The 15,333-nt window shown below is 38.8% G+C and overlaps 1 protein-coding gene across 11 annotated transcripts in view; it reads right to left on the bottom strand.

Moving 5' to 3' along the window:
• ptprsa (protein tyrosine phosphatase receptor type Sa) overlaps nucleotides 1-14,730 on the bottom strand; it is a 233,580-nt gene extending 218,850 nt beyond the window's left edge. For 7 of the 11 annotated variants that reach the window (XM_077584858.1, XM_077584850.1, XM_077584855.1 and 4 more), the window contains exon 1: nucleotides 14,407-14,730. The gene's annotated coding sequence lies outside the window, so the exon portion shown is untranslated. The remainder of the gene's footprint in view (nucleotides 1-14,406) is intronic. The other 4 variants (XM_077584856.1, XM_077584861.1, XM_077584857.1 and 1 more) reach the window with 1 other exon arrangement.
• Between the last annotated feature and the right edge of the window lie 603 nt (nucleotides 14,731-15,333).

Here is a 15,333-nt window from a genome sequence, read left to right as displayed (position 1 = left end):
TTAACGTTATTATACTTTTTATTAATTTATCTCAATGCCTTTGTGGTAAACTGTGATGTGTCTAATTAGGTTTGTTGAGTTCTTTTCCAGCTACCTTGTGTCCACATTCCTTCCCTTTGACTGAAATCAAGCATAGGATTTTTCAAATTTCTGGCCCATATCAAAGCAAGAAAATGAGCACTGGACACTTAACCATTTTCTCAAAAATTATTGCTTATTGAATAAAGTTATTGGACAACAGTGTTTCCTGATAGCCTCTTAACAAGCAAAGAACTATGTTTGAAGAATTTAACCCAACTATTATGAGGCAGAGAATCACAGTGAATTAGTCAAGTCAAGTCGTCTTTATTTAAATAGTAAAGGAAGGTAAGAACAATAACGGAGGAAGAAAAAGAATACATGAAATATCATTAGAATATTTTCATTTTAAGCAAACAATTATACAGGCTTTACATTTTAAATGTCCAAATATTTAGTACTGCTTTTATGTCTTCCATCACTACATTCCATGCAAGAGATTGTGGTGACTAAGAAAAAGAGGCTCGGACAGACGAGGGAAAAACACAGCAAGAGTAACAAGCGTGAGAAAGCTGATGGAGAATAAGAAGCAGATAAGTTCACCTCTCATTAGCTCGCCTGCCACACTCTAGACCGCATGCAATGCAGAGCCCAACAACGTGAATTAAAGAAAGAGCCAACTACCTCAGAGGAAAGCAGCCCTGCCAGCACTTAGCCAGGCTTCATAAACAACCAGCTCGCATTTGTCACTGACTCTTCACCCAGGCAATGTGACAGCACAAATAAATTAAATAGCCTCCTTTCTCTCAGCATTCTCCTCCTGCCACCGCAGCTGGCCTGTGCTAAAAAATGCAAGCTAGCTGACGGTGAACCTGCAAAACAAAAACAAAAGTACAGGACACAGACAAACTGCACCTTATTAATTTTGTCATCTACCTTTAGCAGTGACAAGGACTAACAATGGGATTTGAGTTCCCACTAACAAAGAAACAAACAAGGAACTCAATAATGCAAAATGTGTCTCCAGGAAATGTAGAGATACATAAGTCAGTTTTCCATCCAAATGTTTCGAAATTTTTATGCGAATATTGTGAAAATGCACAAAACCGACATGCGACTTACGCCCGTTTCCATCCGCTCTTCTTTTGCGAATATGCGCCACGAAATGACGTTGTAGTGACGGAACTTTGGGACAATGGGGAGTTTCAGGTGGGAATGTTGGTTTTGACGGACTGAACGGAGGTAGTTTGTCTTGTTGGCTTCCCTCCCGCATGTAATTGAAGTGTGTTGAGAGCTGATGTTAATAAAGCCATCTAAAATTGCATTAATATTTTTTTTCCTTTAATTATTTATAAAAAGAATCGAGTTTCTTCGTCTCCCCTAAACATATCTTACTTTATCATCCGCCATTTCTTGTGACTACAAACGTGCGTGTGACGTAGTATCGGTCAAATCGTGCGCCGTATATCCGGTCTTGTAGTCACTTATTCGGCAAACCTGTTTCCATCGCCAAAATGCGCATTTTCCTTTTTTCGATATGCTTCACAAACCACCCCCTCCAAACGTAAAAACTTCCTTTTTTTTTGTTTTGAATTTCTGCCGTTTCTATCCAGTTGTTTTTTCGCAATTCTTCAAAATTCGAATAAAAATAGGTGGCTGGAAACCCACCTTGACATTGACATGTTGATTACCAGTACATATTTTATATAATGTATATGTATAACTTAAGTTGTACAAGTTGACAGAAACAATGGAGTTTGTGGTGTGGTAGCGAAAATAATGTACAGACTCACAATTCACATCGGGGATCATTTAGATGTGCTGTAAAAATAACTGACATATCAACCAATCCTAATGGCTACATTAGCAAAGACTAAAAAGCTAGCTAGCATGAGAGTACAGTTAAACAGTGAAGGCAGGCAGGATTAAAAGCGAAGTAAAATAAATAAAAATAATTTTTAAATCCCAACAAGACACTTTTTGCTGGTTGACCAAAAGTGGGTTAAACTATTTTTGTTAATATTTTTTAGGTTTAGACCAAACTCGCAAATAAGAAAATGGCAAAGCAAGGATGATAATATGTCATGTAATTGATTGTCAAACGCAGTACGATCACGGCCCTAAAATCAAATATATTGATTTCCAGAGCACTGCACTACCTCCTCATCTACTGTGTAATTATCAGGCCCTACAACAACATCTCCAGTCGATAATACAACTGAAAAGGTATTTTCCCTGTTTCACTTCAACACTGTTCCACACACATTTTGAATCATTATGATAATACTGTAGTAAACACCCCCATTAGTAGCAGGGGTTTTGCTTCCCCTGCCATTCAAACCTCCAATTGAGCTAGCCTCTGGAGAAAACACAGGTTTGTTAATCAAGCCAAGGCAAAACAATTACTAGAAACCAATAATCAATGACTGTGGACAAACAATAAATTCTTAGTGTAGCTGTTTCAGAAAACAACAAGTGGGAGCAAATAATGTCGTACTAATTAAACGGAAATCTTCTGGTACGCCATCAATAGCTAATAGCTATGCTGCTACACCATTTAGCCCATCTGATTAGACTGCTATAGCCCTTATAAATGCTCTCTAGAGACTTTTACTAAATGAACAGTTCACTTTTCCTTGAAGAACATTTGACTTCCATGCTTGATTTTTATTTTCTGCAATAAATGCTAGCATTTAAAATGACAGATTTGGGGTTTGTGAAACATAAATGGATTTATAAATGCACTAATGAACAGGCGCCATAGTTGATCATTTGTTAATTGTTGATTATTAACATTATCATTGCCAAAGTTAGATCAAACAGGAAATATTTGCAAGACTTTCTAGCAGTATTTTGTACATGTCTAAACAACAAAAATATAAATGCAGCACTTTTGTTTTTGCTCTCATTTTTTATTTGATTAACTCAAAGATCTAAAACTTCTTCCACATACACAATATTGCCATTTTTCTCAAATATTGTTCACAAACCAGTCGAAGGCCCCCGTCCACACGAAAGCCAGTTTCAATGTATCCTCACAAGTTTCTTACCGTTTAGGCTGTTTGTCCACACGATGGCGCGGTTTCGGAGCTTGAAACCGATCACTTTTGAAACCGGGCTCCAGAGTGGAAAGATTTCAAACCGCTCCCCGTACGCGTCCGTCTGGACACCATATGCAGGTCAGTCTTTTAACAACAATGGCGGATAGCCGTGTTGTAGTCGTTTTGCGCAGTCTCCTTAGCTTGTTTATGTTTTTGCATCAAAATATATTGCTTCTTTATTCCCACGTTCAACAAGCGGTGTTGTACTTGAATCACCCATCTAGTGATGGGACGAACAACACTGGCGCGCCAGCACTGTGCCGAGTGCGCAAGTGTGAAACCCCGTATCGGCGCGTGTATCGCTTTAATAAAAAATCACGTGACCGAAACAGGAAGTGTGTCGTTTGGATGTGCCGCGCCAAATTGTATTTATAGGTAGACAAACCGTATCAACATGTTGCGTGTTTGTTGGATGGAGATTAAACTGTTTGCTGTTGCTGTAAATTTACCTGTACCTGTGCCTGTTGGATATTTGTTTGCTTCCACTCATGGATCGTTCTAGAAAATTTTCACAAGTCTGGAATCATTTTGATCAGAGAAAGTATCCACACCTTTATCAACTGGCACTTAAATATTTATGCACGCCAGCTTCCTCTGTTCCCTGTGAACGAGTGTTCTCTAAGGCAGGGGAACTGGTGTCCAAGAAGAGAAATCGCCTTGGAGCAATCACACATCAAAAACTTTTGTTTTTCAATAAAAATGTATGACAGAATCTGTTTTTAGTGTGTTATTACATATGGTTTAAAACTTTTAACAAAATCCCATACAGAAGTTAAACATTTTAACTTTTATTATTTATTTTATTTTATTTATTATATTAATATTATTTTATTACATACAAATTTGCTATATTTTACAAGCCAACTCATATGAGCATCTAATAAACAACTTAACTCAGCAAGCAAATGGACCAACTGAAATTATACAAAGATGAGATCATATTTTAAGTAAAAGACTAGCAAGTGAATAAATAAAATTTATTAAATTTATTTTATAAATATAAATTCATAAGCTAATATTAAGGTTTACAGCATGCACGTTTTACCATCTTATTTTCATTTTGTTTATCTGCAATGATTTTAGATCTACAGCAGAGGTCACTATTGAGTGGCCAACACAGTGTCAATACAGTGTCAATACAGTTTGTGTAATGTGTCAATATACTCCTTGAGGTATCATCGTCTCATCACTGCACCCATCATTGTCACTTCGTCTTTTTCACGTTGTTTCGATACATGCAAAGCCATGTTTGTTCTGTAGATTGCAAAGAAGTTTTTTTTTTTTTTAAGTGTTTGTCTTCTTTGCTGATTCTTCTTCTACACTTTGCGTTAACTCCCTGTGGCTACGCTACAGCGCCACTCCAGACTTGGCATATACATTACAGCTGTTAAACATCCTCAGCATCTTCTTTTGGACACACACAAGTCTTGAAATGCTTCTGTGTGTACAGGATTTGTTTGAGGAACGAAGCCAGCTTTCCAGGGCCTTAATCTGTGATAGTGAGCACTCCTCCTTTGCTGAGATAATCCATCCCACCTCACAGATATGCCAGATCAAGATGCTGATTAGACACCATGATTAGTGCACAGGTGCGACTGAGACTGCCCATAATGAAAGGACACTCTGAAAGGTGCAGTTTTGTTTGTTTTATTCAGTACTGGCTGGTTTTCTGAGGCCCCAATAAAACAAAACTGCACCTTTCATTGTGGCGTTTTATTGTGGGCAGTCTAAGGCACACCTGTGCATTAATCATGGTTGCTAATCAGCATCTTGATCTGGCACACCTGTGAGGTGGGATGGATTACCTCGGCAAAGGAGAAGTGCTCGCTATCACAGATTCAGACTGATTTGTGAACAACATTTGAGAGAAATGGTCATATTGTGTATGTGGAAGAATTTTTTGATATTTGAGTTCATCTTGTAAAGAAATACGAGCAAAAACAAGTTAAAGGTCCTTTCTCATTCATACATGAATCAATCATTCATTCAACACAATAAGAAATTGTCTCCAAGCGTGTGGCTTTTGCAACAAAATAATCACGCAAGGATGAAAGAAACACCCCCCCAAAATATATTTGTCCACGGTCATTTCCTGCATGTGTACAGTAAATATCGTAATGTGGGTCCTTGAGCGGGTGACGGGTGGAAGCACAAGAAGATGTTGGGAATTAACGAACAACAGAAAGTGAGCTCAGTGATGAACACCGGGGGAAATCAGGTAAAGCATATCTGTCTGGTTTTATGAGAGCTGTGTGCAAGCTTCTCACAGCAGAATAAAACAGCCCGAGCACTGCACACTGAGGAGTTTATCATATGTAGAGCAGCTCTGATTGAACAGCTTTGGGATGTTGCATAAAGTAGAACCACACACTGCTTTAGGCAAAAATTGGAATCCCGAGTCTCCAAATGAGATTATTTCCTTTATTTTTTTTAGTTTTTTTTAATGTTTTTAGTACAGGTGCAGTAACTTCCGTTAGCGCCAACATTAGGCTGTAAGCAGCTAGGCTGAGACGTCTTCACTTAGCACAATAGCAACCGTAACTGATGTGATCAATAGTTGTTCATGACTTGCTTTCAAAAGGTCCCATCCGCCCTCCTCTTCCTAGATATATATCGCCGCCTCATTTCCAGTCATCTCTTCTTCTCGGTCTCATCTATAATTCTACCTTCCTCTACATGCCGTTTCACTCTGCTTTAGTCTAGTGCAGCCCTTATCGCTATATTTACTACACATTTAAATGCTCAGGGTTTTTTCTACCATCACCTTTCATTCTGTATACTAAAGTTACCTCAGGGTATACAGGAAGAGGAATCATTTTTTTTAAATCATCTTTACTCTTCTTGTAAATTTATCTCCTCTTCTTCCTGTCTTTATTCCTTCCTTTTTTTGCGGCTTCTGTGCTGTAATTTTCTTTTTGCATTGTTATGTTGAAAAAATGCATTCATATTCAAAAGGAAAGGGCTATCTAATTGATGGATTTCTTAAATCTACGGCTACAAGTATCGAATATTTGGATATTCGGATATCCTACTGAAATTTTATCAAATAATCAGGTACATGGACACAATTTTAAAAATAGATTTTTTTTTTTTTGCTTGGTTCAAGAACAATTATACATACCAGAGGACCCCCCCCCCCCCAAATAAAAAACATTTCCTCTTAACCAGGTCGGCCTCATATTTGCTCAGAAGTGTTTAACCCTGGAGAACCCAAGAACCCTTTTCTTCTAATGACTGCTATAAGTTCACTGAACACCAAAATATATGTTTTTTCAATTTTAACCTTTTATTCCCTAATTTAGGATTAGGGCGAAATTTGACCCTTTTGGGATTTAGGGGTATCATTTCGAAAAATCTGAATAACAAAAACTGTCAGTAAACTATTAAGAATTTAAGAAAATAATCAATCAAATACACAGCTACATTGAACAATATAATTTTTTTGTTTTATTTGTTGCATTTTAAAACTGGATTTTGAATGTACAAACACACTTTGGCCAATGGAAACAAGAACACAGGGACAAAATCACTGCTGAAAAAAAAAAAAAAGGTCTTTGTTATTTGAGTAGCAGAATTTATAGGGGCCAAATTTGACCCCGTGGGTTCTCCAGGCCTTCATGATGTTGAAACAAGTTTGTGATTTTTTGCGAAATGCTGTTGCTGTGGCACAAAAAAGAACGCAGTAGAGAGTCTTAACATGGATGAAAACTCATGAAACTTTGCACACACATCAACCATGGAAAAAATAATCTATATTTTAAGAGTTTACTTGGAGATTTTTCAAAAAATGGCTCAGTAACGTCCACTACATTTTTTCAACAAAGCATCCCCGGTTATTTTTCACCAAGATCGACGAAAGGTTGGAGGCATATGAAACAGCCCACGACCTACAAAAAATCTCTTAGAATACCAACAGGATGTCTTCAATCTTCTTCCTGATGTAAATAAGCGAACATCCGAGGACTTGTTTCACCGATATTTACCGGTAAATCTAGTTCTAGCCCAATCAGGGAGAACTCTCTTTGTGCCGTGAGTAAACCCCAATCACTTTTCAAGAAAACATCTACCAGCATCTTGGCCCGCATCATTTTCTGTCTCCTCTGCTTTCCTGCAAACCTCTGTTCACAGGTTTATCGGGGCACATTGTTGCATCTCAACGGAAGCTTGCACAGCATTCTGCCATTAATAATTGAAGAAGCCCCACATGGCCAGGCACACTCAGTCTAAATGGATTGTTCTGGGAGAGATCAATGCTAGCCTGCGAGGGTTTTATTAGGCCCTGCAGAAGGAACGTACAAGGACATCGTCAACGCTTGCGTCTCTCTGTCTTAATTGTGCCTTGATATTGCGTAACACCTCCTCCGTCTCTTCGCCCACAACAACGTACCCACAACCGGGATTCTAGTCCCTGACTGACGCCTTAGAGTACAAATTGAATTATACATAAATGATTCTCCAACTGTATGAATCATTCATTGTTTGTGATGCCTTTGACTATGATGCAGGCTCAACAGGACAAGACAGTGTTTTGTCTTTCCTGCTTGCTGTTGGATGCATCATCCTCGCCAAACCTGGCAGGACGCATTCACCGAAAGAACAGAGGAGGCATGGGCAAAAGATAGGAGAGGTGGGGGGACGTGAAATGCTACTGTGACCTTCAAGACTTACGACCCTTGGGGTGGTTGTTGGCTGCAAAGGCAAATAACCCTCAGCAGGACTCTCCAACGAGGACATTTGCATCTTTCTCCCGCATGGAGAGGTTTCTTAATTGTCTGTTCTTCACAAAGCATAAATAATTGGTTTGCTTTTTGAGCCCATATTTGGTGGGCTCAAATTCTAAATGATGGAGATTACAAAGTGGCAGTGCATCTTTGTATTTTGATGTGCATCTTACTACTCTTATCCATTTGCTGTCAACATACACAAACAATGGATTTAAGCTTCTTTTTTTTTTTTTCTACTGAACTCTCAAGAATCTAAAAGCTGTCAACCTTGGGCATGAATGATGATTGACAAGAAATGTTTATTTACACTGAGTTAAATGTAAAATCTAAAGACAATATTTTGATTACATTATTAGATTTTTGCTTTTCTTATCTAGTGTTAAAATAAACAGGTCATTCCTCTGTGCACATTCTGAAATAAATGACTAAATAAACTAACCACATTCATTGAGCTATATTCGCAGCTGGTTCTGATTCGATCCATAACACGATTCATAAATCACAATTCGATTTGATACCGATTAATCCCGATACGAAACTATAATTCGATAATTGCGATTTTTTTTTTAACTCAAATTTTGAAAATACTAATCAGTCAACTTGTACATGTACACTGTAAGATTTGTATGAAAATGTATTTGTTTATCTGATACTTCAGGTCTGCAACTGTCAACCACTGTATTTCACAAACAGGCTGCATTCTGTTTCATGTCTGAAAAGCCCCAAAATAAAATATGTGTGTATGAACCCTATCCCTACGACGTTTTGTTAAATAAATCCCTTAAAAAAAATTGGGCCGCATGTTTAACCGATAAAAAAATTGCGCGCTGTATCGTAATACTGTGATATATCGCTGAATCGATTTTTTAACACCTCTAACATATATATATATATAGCTAATCAAGTGAAGCTGCACAAATACCTTTTTAAATTAATGTGTTATGTATTTCGTACAACAAAAATAAGTTTAAACTGAAATGTGCATTTGTGTATTGTCAGAACAATTATCTTAATAAAACAAAGTTGGAGCCTATAGTCTGTTACTTTGGAGGGAATAGATATTGCATCATGTGCTCACTCTTCTTGACATCTAAGCATGTTCCAGGAAAGTGTGGACACATCAAATCCATTAAAGTGTCAAGCTTCACAGTGATCTCAAACCAAGTCAGAAAGGGTAGCGAATAGTGCATTCTGTGGCCTCATTTTACGAGTCAAGTACTTACGTCAGCACAATTTGAAATGACAAACGGTTGTTCAAATAGCACAAGGACACATTTCTTCTATCTCTCATTTTTAAATATTCCAGAAACATGTATGAATTTGAGGATCATGTGCTTCCTGACCAGCTTTGCTTGAGAATATGGCAAAATTGGACAGAGGGCTGAATGCAATAAAAATCTTTCATCATATTATACAGTCAATTTACTTGAGTAATTATGTAATGACTAACCCAAAGTAATTAATCCATACAGTTCCTTCCTTTTTTTGTAAAGACCAGCAACAACCATTAACTGCTTATTCACCCTGGCTGTAAAGTGGTCTAAAAAATAATAATTGAACATTTTCAGAGTTAAATTGTGTTAATTTACAGAGTTAATAACCTAGTGTTAAGTTAACTCTGCAGAGAGGTAATTAATCTCCACCTTCGCACCTGTCAACGAATGACTAATAGTGACTATTGCCCACTAGTTTAGTGAAAAATGATTTTACTAAAATCAACGCTGACCAATGTTGACTAGTGTTAAATTTCAACTGTCATATATATATATATATATATATATATATATATATAGCCTTTGTTTGTTGGTGGCAGGTGGCTGATATGTTGGTGGCAAGGTTGGGTTAAAATAGGAAATTCAGAGAATGACATTGTGCCACTCCTATTTTCCAACTGTGCCAAAGGCAGGAAGACAAAATAATGGGAGATAATAACCTGCTGTTCCTCTGCAGTTGACAACTAACAAGCTTGTCGATCTCTCCTAGTACATTGTAAACATTGACGAAGCTCTGTAGCCTTAAATAAGCATTTACCTCTATCTTTTGGTCCTCTAGATTTTGACATTACTGTTTCCATCAAGCACTACTAATCACTGCGATGCACAATGTGTTTCTATTGTACTCAGCCCGCTTTGGTACCACCTGTAATAGTGCAGTTTGGTTCACTTACTTACTAAAGTTAGTTACATGGCTCTCCATTGATTGCTTAAGAGAATTGTCACAACTGTGTTGTACTGGAATCTTACAGTAGAACAGAAAGTAAAACAGAGACAAGAATTGAGCTTGTGTCGCTTGTTTATAGTTATTATTAGCATGTAACACAACAGTGTGTAGTGAGATAATGATGATCACATTTTAGTTTACTCACAAATTTAGTTTAGTGTGTAATCTGGGCTTGTTTTGTTGAAAAGAGCGATTGTTGTATGGATGGCAACAGGTTGAATAGACCTGCCATTTCATGCAACAGCAAATTTTCTTCCATGAATTGGCAAGTCTAATTGCAATCATTATAAGTCACTGGCATCGACAGATACATTTTTTTATTTTTGTACAAATTTGTTTATTTCCCATTGCATATCTAATGATCTCTCATGATACACGAATGTGTTTTGGCATAGTGGTTGGAAATCATTGATACATGCAGTATGTAGATACTGTTGCTGTTTCGCTAAAGCATCCAGTACTGGCAATGCAAGACTGATAAGAGTTAAATCATTTCAAATCATCAAATCATTTTTTCTCTATCATGTCAAGTTTTTGAGCTAAAGGATCACATTTTCTTAAAAATATTAAACAAATGTGTATGTATGTAAATAAAACGCTAGGTAGAGCAGGTATGAGCTTTGAAAACTAAAAAAAGAAAAAAAAAAGGAGCCCTCACGAATTTTCTTAATTCCTACTATGGTAGTTTTCCTCTTATCGTCTCAATTGTTATTGCATAAACAAGTTGACACGCAGCTATAGGTGAGTCTAATCGTAACCAGCTCTTCTTACTACAGGTAATCAGTGGAATTTGGCTAATCTGTAGAGGAACGTGCTAGGGAAAAAAATTACTGCAATTTTGGATCAGCATGCCAGTTTTAGGCCCCGCCCATACGGAGAAGCATTTATTTTCTTTTTTCAAAAAGCATTTCAACACTAGCGTGTCTCCAAAAGAATACGCTGAGGATGTTTAACGGCTGTAATGTATATGCCAAGTCTGTAGTGGCGCTGTAGAGCAGCCACAGTGAGTTAACGGAAAGCATAGAAAAAGAATTAGCAAAGAAGATGAACTTTTTTTTCTAATTTTATTGCAATCTACAGATCAAACATGGCTTTGCATGTATCAAAACAACATGAAAAAGACGAGCACAGGAGAAGTGACAATGGCGAGTGACTCAAGTACACATAAAGCTAAGGAGGCTGCGCAAAACGACTACTACACGGCTATCCGCCATTGTTGTTGACAGACTGACGGTTTGCGCGCAGTCACGTGAGAATTGGCGCATACGTCATCAATGTGCGACTACGCGTCGTCATCGAGCTGCGACCATTTCGTCATCACTGGAGGAGTATCCTGCATATGGTGTCCAGACGGACGCATACGGGGCGCGTTTTGAAATCTTGCCACTCTGGAGCCCGGTTTCAAAAGTGATCGGTTTCAAGCTCTGAAACCGCGCCTTAACGGTAAGAAACTAGTGAGGATACATTGAAATTGGCTTTCGTGTGGACTTAGTTTTAATTAGAATGAAAATCCAAGTCAACAGATTTTTTATTTTTTATTTTTTATTTTTTATTTTTTATTTTTTATTTTTTATTTTTTATTTTTTATTTTTTATTTTTTATTTTTTATTTTTTTTTATTTTTATTATTACTATTTTTTAATCATTCCCCAGTGCAATTGTACCATAGAAACGTGAACTAAACTGGGCCGCTTGGTGTAAAAGTTGTTTATGTTTTTTCCCCCCCAAGCAGTACTTTGGTTCAATAAGATTTTTTTGCATTTTTTTTCAAGCAGTACTTTTGTTCAAAGCAAATTATTATTATTTTTTTTTTTTTTGCATGGGCACTATCTGTGGTTTACTCCATAAGGGGACAGAATTTGGGACCAGCGGATGAAACACCCTTCACAACCCTTTCCTTAAACAAAGCTTGTTTTTGTGAAAAAAAATATCTGCCATGAAGAAAATTCACTTAATTTGGGATGTCTTCCAATGTCCAGCGTGTTTGAATTAACTCTATGAATGTAGCTAACATAGCTATACTTCTACCTTCTCCCCCAATGAAAAAGCACACCCGATTTGTCATATCACTCCCATTTGTATAGGCCTACTGTATAAAAGCAGGATGTCCACACAGTCGGACTGTTCTATAATGACTCCACTGAGAATGACGTATAGTTTATCTTATAGATGCAATAAAGCTACAAGTAAGTGTGTGCGCTGCGTGAGGCATTCCTAACAGTAGTGGCCTCCACCTTGGCCCCGAAACAATCTTGGCTGTCTGTCTTGTGACAGGTGAGCATGATTGAGGTGCATTACAGCAGGAGAAAACAACGGATGCTTGAGCATGCTCTCCAATCACCCATCTCATACATAGAAAGTGCTTGCTTGATTGATGGCAAGTCAAGAATTGTGCATGGTGGAAACATGCTTGGGTATGGCGGTACCAAAAAGCCATCCAATTAATAGGCAAAAGAAGAAGAGTTCTGAAAAACAGGGACCTTCAGATCTGTGAGAAAAAAGTATATATCCGGCAAAACGCCAGGAGAGGGCACGCTTCATAAAATGTATCCAGACCATTAAGTCTGCAAGGACACTAATGGCTGTCCGTCCACAGGCTTCTGTGCTAAGGCAGCGGTGATGGACTCCCTCCTGTCGCGGTGATCATTGTGTGGCACCACATCTTAATAGCAACAAGAAGACTTAAGTAGACAGATCCCTGGTTGAGCGATCACAAGAATTATTACTGAAGCTTCAACATCAAACAAATCATAGCTTCGAAATCCCAGGGGCTCTCTTGTACATTACAACATGCATCACAATGAAAAACCAGAACGAGAGCGTCTCATGCTGTGTAAACGCCATCTCGTTCATTACATCATCTGTTGGCCATATTTTAATGACTTCGCATGCAGGAGGCCAAACTTTCTGGTGTAATTGAAAGTGAAAAATGGAAAAGCAAGCGTGTGATTGGTTGCCAGAATAAATCTGAGGTGCCATAAGTCAGAATGTAAAATATATTGGAAAGGGCTGGACTATTTCCAGGAAGGTTGGGTGCAGGCGGGCAGTGAGTGAGCATACTAATCCACTGGTGGATGTGCTCGGATGCCTCCTCCTGGGCACCATAGCAATGAGGTGTTTCTGGTGGGGTGGCTGGTGTGGGGGGAATTAAAAAAAAATTCACGAGACAGAGCATAACCGAAAATTGTAACACACAGCAACATCATAAATTTGATTACATTACATTGTGCTGTGAGCCTGTGAGCCATTCCCGGGCACCGTAAAAAGCTTTAACCGAGTTACTGCAGCTCCAGAGGAAAAAAATAAAATAAAGCCATTTTCTTTTTAACAACCGGGGAGGTGGCAAGATATTGTTCTTTGAGTTTTATGAGATTTGCAGGCGTTCATTGTTATAACAGCGGACCATGAAGATGTTGAAAAATAATTATTTTTAAAATGTTTTTTAGAAGATTTTTTAAAATAATATATATATATATATATTATGTGTACATTATTTAAAATATATAATACAATTCTACACCATTAAAAAATGTATTTGTAATTCACTACCATGCATTTTTTCCATGTTCTTTAAAAAAAAAACAAATCAAATGCATCAGTCAAAAGTGTCAAGCAATCCAACAAGGGGGCATCATCACTCATTGAAAAACATCCTAGAAAAGAACCAAAGTTATGTTACCCAAAATTTTGGGTGTACGAAAATCCTAAATCCATTATATATCCACCTGAGGCTCCGCTTCTACACACAAACATGGTGAAGAGAAAGACGATCAGAGTACTGGTGAGATGCGAGGAAAGATTGTTGCGGAGGCGAGTCAAGTGGATTCAACTGATTAGAAATAGACATTGAACAAAATCATGATCAAAATCTTATTCATGCCTCTGTTCAAAACCCTTCAAATAGACCACACGGGTGTCAAAAATCCGCAGCTCAAACCCAGCAAGTGAGAAGAAAAAAAACTTGCATATTTGCCACTTATTATTTTTTTTTGTTGAGCGTGCAGCAGAGGAAAGCCGAGCCGCTGGAACTGTCTTTTCAGAACCACCATTGCGTCAATCTAATCCTTCCCGTATTTAGACACCTGCAGAAGCATCGCGCGGTGTTTGGGGACACATGCGTATCCGTTTGGCAGAAAACAACAAATAACCCCCCAAAACATTCGAAGCAGTGTCTACTCCCCTGCAAGCGCACTGGGTGCGGGATTTCGATATAAGCACGGCTTGCGCGCTGCAAAACCCGAATAGGCACATAGTGGTCAATTTGTGAGAGAAACGGATCGGACTCCTCGACGTTTAAAAATGCTTAAACGTGGGTGCAAAAGTGTGCACAGGGAGCCTCCTTACCTTTATCAGCCACGGAGTTCCTTTCTGGTTCTGTCGTGCGAGCCGTCACATCTTCATGTTTAAAACAAGCAATAATCCCCGAGTTTTTCTTTCTTTTTCTCTCTTTTTTTTTGCGTCTAAAAGTGTGCGTCCCGGCGGCAGGTCCAGTCAGTTCACCGGTTCCTCTAGCGGGATCAATCTATAGGATATCTAATCCAGCCCAGCGCAGGTTGCTGAGGACGCACGTCTGTGTTCGGCAGGAGGAGTCGCTCCCTCAGCACCAGCCGCCGTGCGCACTTGGAGGAACCACAAGCGAGTCCGAACACTGACAGAGGGAATGATGTCATGCGTACGGCCCTCCCTCCCTTCCTCCCCAGACTCTTCTCCTCACATACAAGCCCCGCTGTCTCTCTCTTTCATACAAACCTCTTCCCTATTGGCGTGCACTTATACAATTATTCGGAAGGGGGAAATAGCACAGGTAAAAGACAAGTATGCCACTGGAAACATGTTTTAATGCAATGAGAATTATAAGAGACGCTAATTAGTTTACAAAACAGCGTTGATTTAAGTGTTTGGGAAAGAACACGCAGAACACACACACAGACGTCCTGCATGATTTTTTTTAATTTTTTTTATTTTTTTCAGCGCTCCACTTGACGCGATGAAGTCACGCGGTTCCCTCCGCCTCGCTGGGGGTGTGGCCCAGTAAAGCATCGCCAGCCTCCCTTTGCAATGTCACTGGGACTGGGAGGGGTGGCGGTGGGGTATGCCGTGTGCCAGCACTGCAAACCACTTTAAGCCTCCTCCTTCTCCTTCTCCTTCCCCGATTGCCGCGGGAGCATCTTCCAGATAAAGATGGCCCGGGAACAGCGAGGTTCGTGATCAATATCACGCTCCATTACACTGCAAAGACATCGCGCTTAAACCAGCGCGTGTTTTAAGTGC

Source organism: Vanacampus margaritifer, chromosome 13 (genome assembly GCF_051991255.1).
Source record: "Vanacampus margaritifer isolate UIUO_Vmar chromosome 13, RoL_Vmar_1.0, whole genome shotgun sequence".
In the NCBI taxonomy this organism is placed as follows: domain Eukaryota; kingdom Metazoa; phylum Chordata; class Actinopteri; order Syngnathiformes; family Syngnathidae; genus Vanacampus; species Vanacampus margaritifer.
This window is presented reverse-complemented; position numbering and strand designations above follow the sequence as displayed.